Below are 12,916 nucleotides of genomic sequence, written 5' to 3'. Positions count from 1 at the left end.
AAAAAGAAATCTAAAAACTCCACACCAGGACAGTACCAACAGATCCAACGATTACTCGTCAGACACACCTTCCAACTCCTCCTCATCAGCATCCTCACATGTGGGTCAATTCCGGGGCAAAAGAAAGGGACTACGGGGAAGACAACAGGAAACAGAGGGGGAAATTACACAAACTAATAAAAAACGCACTACCGATTATGAAACTATGGAACCACAACGAGGAAGTGGATCCAATACGAACAAGGGTAGAACCCTGGGAAACACACGAGGCTCCGTTCCCACGACAGGGAAAGGAAACAAGAAAGATCAGGGAGCTATTCCTAAGACCCAACAAATGCAACTCGATAGTTTTTTAGACAAGAACAGTGCACCGTCACTCAATCCGGTGACTCCCACACAACTAACTATGATCCCCACGACTCCAGAAATCCCACGTATTAACCACAGCCGAGCAAAGAGTATTATCCCTGGGCCTCTCCTTTTGCCCGAATCGAAGCATGGATAACTTTGAGGTTACCAAGGATATTCATCTCTTTGCTAGGAAGTTGTTACTAAAAAGTCTGTACACCAAACAACAAACTACCACAAAATCAGAAGTAGCACCGAATCTGAAAACAGCTGACTTCAAAGCCCTGAGAGATTTAAACTTACTACTACAAGAGAACAATGCATTGGAGGATGGATGGGATGAACAACTAGGAAGCGGGGGGAGTGATGACGAGCAGTCAGAAGAAGAGGACGTGAGATTGTATAAAAATACAGATAAAAAATTTAAAAAGAAATCACACAAATTTCCACCTCTCAACCTCAACCCAGCGATAGCATTGTTTGTTAAGCAGACAACCAGAGAAATTGAGAAATTGGAGAGACATACAACCAGAAACAACCTTAGTCCAGAACTTCAACACGCACTTAAAACACTTAAGAATGATATGAACATCACAATTAAGGCATCGGACAAAGGGGGAAACATTGTCCTGATGGACAATGAAAATTATGAAAGGATGTGCCTTAACATACTTAACAACACCAAATGTTACAAGAAAGTTTCCCTGGCAACAGTGGAAAGATTCAACCAGGAATTCCTATACCTGGTCGATGAGGCCCTCAATGAGGGGATCATCGACCGGGAAATGTGGGAATTCATACGGATAAAGCACCCCCGGATGCCTACATTTTATGCCCTACCTAAGGTGCATAAAAAATTGAATGATCCACTTGGTAGGCCCATCATTTCGGGCAATGGCTCCATCACAGAAGGCATCAGCCAGATTATAGATCATCATCTCAGACCACATGTCATGGACTTACCCTCCTACACTAAAGATACAATCCATCTACTGCAAATCTTGGACAACTTGGTCATCCCAGATTCGGCCCTCCTAGTTACCATCGACGTGGAGTCGTTATACAACAGCATTCCCCATGATGCTGGAGTAGCAGCCATTGAACGCGTCTTGAGACAACGAGCCACCATTGATTGGAGGTTCAATGCCTTTATACTCCAGATGCTTGAATTCATTCTTAAACACAACACCTTTCTGTTCAGGGGCTCCCACTACCTCCAGGTGCAGGGAGTGGCTATGGGGACGTGCTGCGCACCCTCATACGCCAACCTGTACCTGGGGGAGTGGGAGAAAGATTTCCTGCTGGGGGAGGGGTCGTCTATGTACTCTGACCACATCTGTATGTGGCAGAGATACATAGACGACATTTTCATCATCTGGGATGGCTCCGAAGAGGCACTTAAAGACTGCCTGAACTCCATGAATATAAACAGTTTTAACCTCTTTTTCACCATGTCATATGACCCCAAGGAAGTCAACTTTTTGGACATCACCATCTTTAAAGATCAGATTGGTGGACTCTCAAGCAAGTTGTATAGAAAAGAGACAGCTGGTAACACACTGTTACACGCAGACAGCTTTCATCCAGAACCTTTGAAAAAATCCATTCCATTCAGTCAATTCTTAAGATTAAAAAGGAATTGTAGCACACAGGAGGACTTCCAACGAGAATCTGATGAATTAACCTCCAGATTGATGGAGAGAGGATTCACTAAGACAGCTCTCAAGAAAGCGTTCAATCGTGTGAAAAATATAGAGAGACATGACATGATCTTTAAAAAGAAAAAGATTTCAAAGAATGCAGACACTACTACCAGAATCATCTTGAAATTTTCAAATGAACACAAACGAATAAGGAAAATAATTTCTAAACACTGGCCAATTCTCATGGAGGATCCAATTCTGGGCAGTCTAGTAACTCCAAGACCTCTAATTACCTATAGAAAATCCGGCTCCATAGGAAATACACTCACACAAAGCGAATACAAAGGAAGTGCGAGAAGAGATCCCTGTAAAACTTGGGGTACATACCCATGTGGATCGTGCGCACAATGTGGAGTCATAGGCAAAAGAACCAAGATAACCCTACTTAGTGGGGAGACTTTCCAGTTGCGACACTTTGCTAACTGCAGAACACAGGGGGTAGTCTACTTAATGCAATGCCAATGTGGGGCCTTTTATGTTGGCAAGACCCGACAGGAATTTGCCAAAAGAGTGGAAAAACATATACACAGCATGGGCATAGGCAATCTCTACCTACCTTTGGGTAGGCATGTAGCCAAACAACACAAATATAGGATGCCCAAGGTAAACTTCACAGTTCTGGACAGACTCCATATACCAGCCAGGGGGGGTGATTGGAACAAGATCCTGCTCCAGCGCGAGATGCACTGGATCAGGCGTCTTAGGGCCACCACCCCCCCTGGTTTAAATGAAACGGAGAGTTTCAGGCCCTTTTTGGAGGGTTTTGGGTCGGGCAAAACCGACTAAAGTGCCCCCCTACTCTCCACTCTAGTGGTCACTCTTCCCTCTATATGAGCCACGCTCTCATCTCCTCTCTTTTCTTTCAGTCCTTCCTTATGTGGGTTACGCTTCATGAGTAACCTTGGTGTAGATATAGGCATCAGATAGATTTCTTTTCCCTAGGGGAGTTTTTCTAATTTTAATTTTAATCATTAGATGGAACGAATTAAGATAATGATCTGAATGTTTTCCTTCTTATTATGTAATTTTTTCTTCTTGTTGATTAAAGGTATTGTTATTACCTGGCTGGGGCGTTCTAGCCCTTCCAAACTATATTTATATGTTAATATTCTCCTTGTTCAATGTAATATCCACCACCAGGGGTTCCTGTTCATGCTCTGCACTCTTCCCCCCCCCCTTCTGGGATATCCCTGGGTTGACTTGGTAGGGGGGTCCAGTCTCCTTTGATTTTCATAGACAGGGTTTTTTTTCTATACCCCATGCATCCTATACCCTACCCGACACAGGGGGGCCCTCGTGTTAGATATACACGGGGGCATTCCAATCCCTCCCGGCCTTGGGTTATATTCCCCAGACAGGGAGTTTCTTGTGTCGGTGGTTATCAGTCCCAGTTTCCCCCCTGCCTTTATACAATCTTAGTGCATGTGGGGACTTATGTGGTTTTTGTACATAGACTTTTCTCTATTATTCAAATTATGCCCATTACCTATTATCCTCTCCCTTTCTCCCCCCCCCTTCCTCCCCTCTTTCCGCATTGTCCGGATAAAAGGGGAGGATTAATATACCATAAACAGCATGGTTGAGGGTTTTCCAAGAGCGATCCTGTTTTGTGGTTCACTCTTCTATGGGGATTTTTCAATCTTCCTGTTTGGGAGGGTACAATTCCGTTATAGGCACAGCCCTTTACTAAAATGGCAGCGGGCTGTTTGTTTACGCTGCGGGTTTCGTGTGGGTTTCAACACAGGCCCCCCACGGCATGCATGCGCTGCCCTGCAGCGTCGTCCGTTTCCGCGGTGACGCTCAGCGTCGCCACGGATCGGACGCGGTAGTGGTGCGCATGCGCGGCCCTACGGCGTCATTGGTCTCCGTGGTGACGCTCAGCGTCATCACACTCAAACACACTGAAGGGCGGTTACGGCTTACAGCTAGCCCCCGTCCACAACACATAAAGGATGCCTGAGACGGCAAGATGGCGTCATTCCCCCCTCGGGAACCACCGAGGGATGCCGGGGCAGACGTTTGGCCCAATTTCTCTACCATCCTGTGGAGCACTTCTCGCTGAATTTTGGCAACAGTAAGTGTTTGCTTTCCCAACCTACTTGACTGCTGCAAATGGGAAGTTTGTTAACCTTTTTTGCCTAAGGAGGAGGTTTAGGGACTTGGAAGATAGTGATGGGTCTGTGCGTATGCACAGGGGCTGGGGGATGAGATGTGTCTTCTTCCCCCTTCCCCTCCCATTCCTGTCCTTTCCCCTCCCTCCCCCTTCATTGCTTGTGGCCCCCTTTTTAATCATGCCCCCTCCTTCTTTACACAGCTATCACTACTTGATGCTGAATACGCCAAATACTTGGACTCAATGCATATGTCCAGCCGTCTTGTAGGAGCTATAGGATACTTTATCTTTGGAGACTTGGTACTTTCCACCCCCGTTGGGAACCTCTGTTTGTCCACAGGATATCCGGGAGGGATGTGAGTGTTAGAACCTCCGCATATTGCAGGAATTATAATACATTGACTAGGAGTAATATAAATAGTAATATGACTTTTTTTTTGATTTTCTAGAATGTGATGCATTTCCCTGAAGAAGACTTTTCATAAAAATATACAGGTTGAAACGCGTTGGATATTCACCACTCAACGCCACGGTTTTCATCTATGGTGATTGTATTGAGCGGTGTGATGTATCACCCTTCTTTGGAATTGTTTTTATAGCTATGTAACATTAGCAACAGGAATTTTCTACACAAAATAATTTTTTCTATTTATCTTGATTTTGTATAAATAATTTTTCTAGATCCACAATAAAATTGATTTTAAGTAAACTTATTAATTTTCATTGCCTTAAAAATCCCGTTAGAGGTTATATATAATGTTCTACAAAATTTGCATGGGATGATGGCAATGACATGTCCATACCACTTAGGTCATATGTATAGGCACAACATATCAAACTTTATAGTATAACTAAAGGCATAACTTTTTTTAGTTTTGGATAGAGTAGAGATGGATTAGAATACCTGTCATTTTTTGTTGCTGTCTGTGCCCCCTTTAAGATTCACCTTCTCTATTAGTCCTGTTTATCGTTAACATTGAAAGTGAAAGTAAAAGAAAACCTAAAATTTTGGGATGTCCCCAGAAAAGTAATACAGGGGAAATCTTCCAATGGAGACATTAGTTCTGGTGACCTTGGGGTTCCCAAGAAATAGCAGTATTACTTTTCCAAACTGTAAAGATACATACAACAATGGATTGCATTGCAATGACAATAAAGATATGATATACAAAATAAATCCTAAAACAGACCTATCCTCTGCAAAGGCATGGCCCCTATTGCCAGCTATTTATAATAGGTACAGTGCTGTTCCTAAACAAATAGCAAACTAAGTTTTGATAAACTTTATTGGAAAAAAACAGCATTTGGGCCCCCTCTGTCAGCTGGTCATGTGACAAATGCTGGAGGATCTGCCTGATGTCAGTCTTTTAAGTACTTATGGCAAAGACCACGTGACTGGCAGCCAGAAGGCCTATTTTTATTTTTTTCCACAAAAAGGTATGTTTTTTTAATTAATTTATTATTGCAACATGGCGATGCTGTTAGAAATAAATTGTACATTTTTGGCAAGTATAGAATCGTGTTAACTTTCATGATGAATTTTACATAAACATTTTCAACATCAAATATTGCTTCTAAAGTGACTTACAGAAGATGTCTGTATAATGAGGTGGTCACATTGTTATTCACAAAAAGTCTTTGGCATTTTTAAACCTTCCTGCTTACCAGACTGAAAACCTGGATCTATATAGCCCAGATATTCCATAGTAAAGCATTCCCTCCTGCCTACATTGATAGTGCAAAGTGCAAAACTCCCAGGGGTTTTTTGGATAAAAATAATAAAATTCCTGGTGCATGTGTTAAGGTAAGACAGATGAAAGATAACGTGTATTTTTAGCTTAAGGCACAAACCATAAGACTAGTCATAGTAAGAAAGGCTATTTTTTTCCAATGCAAAGCAAACTTACTATGTAATTAGTCATGTAGCCACTGTCCAAATATGTATTTCAATTCAATATAATCTGTTCATATACACTGTGTATTTTGGTAACTTTTCAGGATCTAATAGGTTATATTCCTTACAACAAAATTTAGCCTACAAAAATTGTTTTGTCTACATTACAAAAGGCATACTTCACATAAAGATGCTGCAGTGTAAAAGTTATATGGCAAACTATGTTGTACATACAGTTTCACATTTTGTAAATTGTCATTCACCCTTCAAATTATAACACATATTGTTTACAGAACAAGGGATATGCCTTTGGGTTTGTACAGCATCACACTGCATATAAGAAGCAGGTATTTCAATTTAAAGCTAAGGTGATCATAAAGAATCATCTTGCAGCTGTATAATTTTTGGTAAATATATATACAGAAGATGAAATGTATCTTGTTACTGCTTTTACCAGTGAAAAGGAAATTAATATTTCATGAACAAACATTTTAATTTGCACTGCTCCAAAAATGCTATCCAATACTCAAATGACAAAAAGAGAGCACTTTGATGAGTTATTAAACATAACAGCCTCTAACGATTATCTGGGACTTCAGCAACAAGACACATATGCTGGATGTGCCACATTCCCACTGCAGTACTTTACTACTTTGGCTAGTGAACTGTTCAAAAGAATTGATAAAGCTAGTTAGGCCTGGAGGGCATCAGGGAGCTCCAGAAACCACATTTTGCATAGTGCTGTAATTTCAGGGCTGTCTGGAATTATATTTTCGATTCTCTTCCAATTATATGCTAACACGGCACATTTTTTATAATGAAGTTACAAAGAACCCTGATATTTTGTAAAAGCATTGGGAGCTTATTGTAATTTTTCTTGGGGGTGGGATTTTTCCAATAGACAGCATAACGGAGCAGTTACATTTCAAGCACATTATGGCTGCATTTTCAAAAATATAGAAGCAAAGCAGTAAGTCCCACTTCTCTCTTTACAGCCAGTATGCTTCTAAATTTGTTTTAGTATATATATATATACATATTTATGTATTTATTATATACACACATACACAGTATATTGTATACACACACAAAACTTTAAAAATATTTTCAGACACATACTGCCTGTAAAGAGAAAAGTAGTACACTGTATGTTGGTTTGCTGCTAGCAACTCTGTAGTATAAGGCAACTGGGTGCTTCAACCTGTAATTCAAAAAGAACAATTTACCAATGGATAGTCCACATTAAGCATGTCTCAGTACCCTAAATAAACACAATTATTCACAGTTTTGATGGCTTTTAAAGAATGCATAGTAAACATTTTGGGCAATTAACATAAAAAGCACACAATTTTTTTTGGATATATCTAATATGTTCTACAGAAAAAAAACATGGAACATTTTGATCCAAAGTTGTTGAGAGTAGCACATTTTACACTTCTAAGATTAGTAATGAAAATCTAATCTGCCTCCAAGCGTTCACTCTCCATTGGCCTACCATATTATACTGTAACACCAAATGCCCACCTGTGAAGGCAGTAGCGACACCTCTCTTTACAGTGATGGCAGCTGGAATGCTGACCTTTAGTATTGTTGCCTGAGAAGCACATACTGCCGCATTATCAAAAATGGCTGCCAAAATGTTCTGACCACTAGCGATGGGCTGTGGTATGCACATCAAAGCTGGAGAAGCAGACAGTCCAATAGCCATAGTTAATGGAAAGGCAAGCATTGCTGGTGTCAACATTTTTGTGCAGGACAATAGCTGCTACCATACCACAGCCAATGGGGCCTGCTCACAAATTTAGGTTTGAATACTGAGGGGAACTGTCTGTGAATGAAAACTTTCCAATCATGTTTTTGAAAAATGTTTACAATTTTTGTACAAGTACAAGAATAAGTAAGTTTGAAAATAAGAAAACATAAGGTAAATGTGCTATTCTCTAAAACATTTTCACCAATCTTCTGCAAATTGTAGAACTGGTAGAATTTCATGCAATGAAGTCTAGTAAACAAAACAGAAACATGTTGAGTCATTGAGACTGAAGAAGAAAGTTGCTATTACAACAAATCTTCCAGTGCTTTTAACCACTTCAGCCCCGGACCATTATGCTGCATAAGGACCAGAGGACTTTTTCCAATTTGGCACTGCGTCGCTTTAACTGCTAATTGCGCGGTCATGCAATGCTGTACCCAAACGAAATTTGCGTCCTTTTCTTCCCACAAATAGAGCTTTCTTTTGATGGTATTTGATCACCTCTGCCATTTTTATTTTTTGCGCTATAAACGGAAAAAACAAAATTTTGAAAAAAAATGATATTTTCTATATTTTGTTATAAAAAAAACCAATAAACTCAATTTTAGTCATACATTTAGGCCAAAATGTATTCGGCCACATGTCTTTGGTAAAAAAAATGTCAATAAGCGTATATTTATTGGTTTGCGCAAAAGTTATAGCGTCTACAAACTAGGGTACATTTTCTGGAATTTACACAGCTTTTAGTTTATGACTGCCTATGTCATTTCTTGAGGTGCTAAAATGGCAGGGCAGTACAAAACCCCCCCAAATGACCCCATTTTGGAAAGTAGACACCCCAAGGAAATTGCTGAGAGGCATGTTGAACCTATTGAATATTTTTTTTTTGTCCCAAGTGATTGAATAATGACAAAAAAAAATATATATATACATATTTACAAAAAGTTGTCACTAAATGATATATTGCTCACACAGGCCATGGGCCTATGTGGAATTGCACCCCAAAATACATCCAGCTGCTTCTCCTGAGTACGGGGATACCACATGTGTGGGACTTTTTGGGAGCCTAGCCGCGTACGGGGCCCCAAAAACCAATCACTGCCTTCAGGATTTCTAAGGGCATACATTTTTGATCTCACTCCTCACTACCTATCACAGTTTTGAAGGCCATAAAATGCCCAGATGGCACAACCCCCCCCCAAATGACCCCATTTTGGAAAGTAGACACCCCAAGCTATTTGCTGAGAGGCATGTTGAGTCCATGGAATATTTTATTTTTTGACACAAGTTGCGGGAAAGTGACATTTTTTTTTATTTTGCACAAAGTTGTCACTAAATGATATATTGCTCAAACATGCCATGGGCATATGTGGAATTACACCCCAAAATACATTCTGCTGCTTCTCCTGAGTACGGGGATACCACATGTTTAGGACTTTTTGGGAGCCTAGCCGCGTACGGGGCCCCGAAAACCAAGCACCGCCTTCAGGATTTCTAAGGGCATAAATTTTTGATTTCACCCCTCACTGCCTATCACAGTTTTGAAGGCCATAAAATGCCAAGATGGCACAAAACCAACCCAAATGACCCCATTTTGGAAAGTAGACACCCCAAGCTATTTGCTGAGAGGCATGTTGAGTCCATGTAATATTTTATTTTTTGACACAAGTTGCGGGAAAGTGACAAATTTTTTTTTTTTTGCACAAAGTTGTCACTAAATGATATATTTCTCACACAGGCCATGGGCATATGTGGAATTGCACCCCAAAATACATTTAGCTGCTTCTCCTGAGTATGGGGATACCACATGTGTGGGACTTTTTGGGAGCCTAGCCGCATACGGGGCCCCGAAAACCAAGCACCGCCTTCACAGGATATGTCACTTCTTGAGGTGCTAAAATGGCAGGGCAGTACAACCCCCCCCCCCCAAATGACCCCATTTTGGAAAGTAGACACCAAAAGGAAATTGCTGAGAGGCATGTTGAGCCCACTGAATATTCATTTTTTTTGTCCCAAGTGATTGAATAATGACAAAAAAAAAAAAATTTACAAACAGTTATCACTAAATGATATATTGCTCACACAGGCCATGGGCATATGTGGAATTGCACCCCAAAATACCTTCAGCTGCTTCTCCTGAGTATGGGGATACCACATGTGTGAGACTTTTTGGGAGCCTAGCCGCGTACGGGGCCCGAAAACCAATCACCGCCTTCAGGATTTCTAAGGGCGTAAAGTTGTGATTTCACTCCTCACTACCTATCACAGTTTTGAAGGCCATAAAATGCCCAGATGGCACAAACCCCCCCCCCAATGACCCCATTTTGGAAAGTAGACACCCCAAGCTATTTGCTGAGAGGCATGTTGAGTCCATGGAATATTTTATATTTTGACACAAGTTGCGGGAAAATGACAATTTTTTTTTTTTTTTTGCACAAAGTTGTCACTAAATGATATATTGCTCAAACATGTCATGGGCAAATGTGGAATTACACCCCAAAATATATTCTGCTGCTTCTCCTGAGTACGGGGATACCACATGTGTGGGACTTTTTGGGAGCCTAGCTTCATATGGGGCCCCGAAATCCAATCACCGCCTTCAGGATTTCTAAGGGCGTAAATTTTTGATTTCACTCCTCACTACCTATCACAGTTTCGAAGGCCATAAAATGCCAAGATAGCACAAACCCCCCCCCAAATGACCCCATTTTGGAAAGTAGACACCCCAAGCTATTTGCTGAGAGGCATGGTGAGTATTTTGCAGCTCTCATTTGTTTTTGAAAATGAAGAAAGACAAGAAAAATGTATTTTTTTTTTTTCTTTTTTCAATTTTTAAAAGTTTGTGACAAAAAGTGAGGTCTGCAAAATACTCACTATACCTCTCAGCAAATAGCTTGGGGTGTCTATTTTCCAAAATGGGGTCATTTGGGGGGGGTTGTGCCATCTGGGCATTCCATGGCCTCCGAAACTGTGATAGGCAGTGAAGAGTGAAATCAAAAATTTACGCCCTTAGAAAGCCTGAAGGGGGTGCTTGGTTTTCGGGGTCCCGTACGCAGCTAGACTCCCAAAAAGTCTCACACATGTGGTATCCCCGTACTCAGGAGAAGCAACAGAATTTATTTTGGGGTGTAATTTCACATATCCCCATGGCATGTTTGAGCAATATATCATTTAGTGACAACTTTGTGCATAAAAAAAAAAAATTTGTCTTTTTCCCGCAATTTGTGTCACAATATAAAATATTCCATGGACTTGACATGCCTCTCAGCAAAAAGCTTGGGGTGTGTACTTTCCAAAATGGGGTCATTTGGGGGGGGGGGTTGAACTGTCCTGGCATTTTATGCACAACATTTAGAAGCTTATGTCACACATCACCCACTCTTCTAACCACTTGAAGACAAAGCCCTTTCTGACACGTTTTGTTTACATGAAAAAATTATTTTTTTTTGCAAGAAAATTACTTTGAACCCCCAAACATTATATATCTTTTAAAGCAAATGCCCTACAGATTAAAACGGTGGGTGTTTCTTTTTTTTTTTCCCACAGTAATTGCGCAGCGATTTTTCAAATGCATTTTTTGGGGAAAAAACACACTTTTTTAAATTTTAATGCACTAAAACACACTATATTGCCCAAATGTTTGATGAAATAAAAAAGATGATCTTAGGCTGAGTACACGGATACCAAACATGACATGCTTTAAAATTGCGCACAAACGTGCAGTGACGACAAACTAAATACATTTTTAAAAGCCTTTAAAAGCCTTTACAGGTTACCACTTTAGATTTACAGAGGAGGTCTACTGCTAAAATTACTGCCCTCGATCTGACCTTCGCGGTGACACCTCACATGCATGGTGCAATTGCTGTTTACATTTGACGCCAGACCGATGCTTGCGTTCGCCTTTGCGCGAGAGCAGGGGGGGGACAGGGGTGCTTTTTTTTTTTTTTTCTTTATTATTTTTTTATCTTATTTTTAAACTGTTCCTTTCATTTTCATGTTTTTTAATCATTTTTATTGTTATCTCAGGGAATGTAAATATCCTCTATGATAGCAATAGGTAGTGACAGGTACTCTTTTAAAAAAAAATTGGGGTCTATTAGACCCTAGATCTCTCCTCTGCCCTCAAAGCATCTGACCACACCAAGATCGGTGTGATAAAATGCTTTCCCAATTTCCCAATGGCGCTGTTTACATCCGGCGAAATCTAAGTCATGAAATGCTCGTAGCTTCCGGTTTCTTAGGCCATAGAGATGTTTGGAGCCATTCTGGTCTCTGATCAGCTCTATGGTCAGCTGGCTGAATCACCGGCTGCATTTTCAGGTTCCCTGTTGGGACAGGAGAGCCAGAGAAAAATATGGAAGACGTTGGGGGGGGGGGCATTCCCTCCCACTGCTTGTAAAAGCAGTCTAGAGGCTAATTAGCCACTAGGATTGCTTTTACATGAAAGCCGACCGCTGGCTGAAAAGAATGATACCAAGATGATACCTAAACCTGCAGGCATCATTCTGGTATAACCACTCAAAGTCCAGCAACATACCAGTACGTTGCTGGTCCTTGTTGGGCATATATTGTAAACTTTTTTTTCATGCAGCCTGTGGGCTGAACGAAAAAAAGACATTGATCAGTGGGTATGGCCACCATTAGAATACCTCCCTTCATCCACCCACTTCTAATGATGGGCATACATGCACCATTTATATATGCCGAAGCATGGGGGCATCCTCCCGCAAAAGGCAGGAGCAAATCGCTCCTCCACCCACTGCTGCCCCCACGCTTCGGCATATATGCTGAAGTATGTAACTGTGGTGGTGAAATCACCTCCGACAGCGCTGGAGTCACGGCTTTATATATCGTGGGAGCAAACGCTGTTGCTGTCAAGATAAATAAATCCGCGCTGCAACTGAATGGCGTACCTCTCAAGCAAATGATGGTTAACAATAAAACAAAGTAACATTACAGTATAACAGTAAGACTTACCATACCTGCAAAGCAAATAAAAAAAAAACATTAGTAAAAAATAAAACATTTAACGCAACCTGTATCTAAAATATATATATGCCGAAGCATGGGGGCATCCTCCCACAAAAGGCAGGAGCAAATCG

Source organism: Aquarana catesbeiana, linkage group LG04, assembly GCF_042186555.1.
Source record: "Aquarana catesbeiana isolate 2022-GZ linkage group LG04, ASM4218655v1, whole genome shotgun sequence".
Taxonomy (NCBI): domain Eukaryota; kingdom Metazoa; phylum Chordata; class Amphibia; order Anura; family Ranidae; genus Aquarana; species Aquarana catesbeiana.
Note: the sequence above shows the minus strand (reverse complement) of the source record.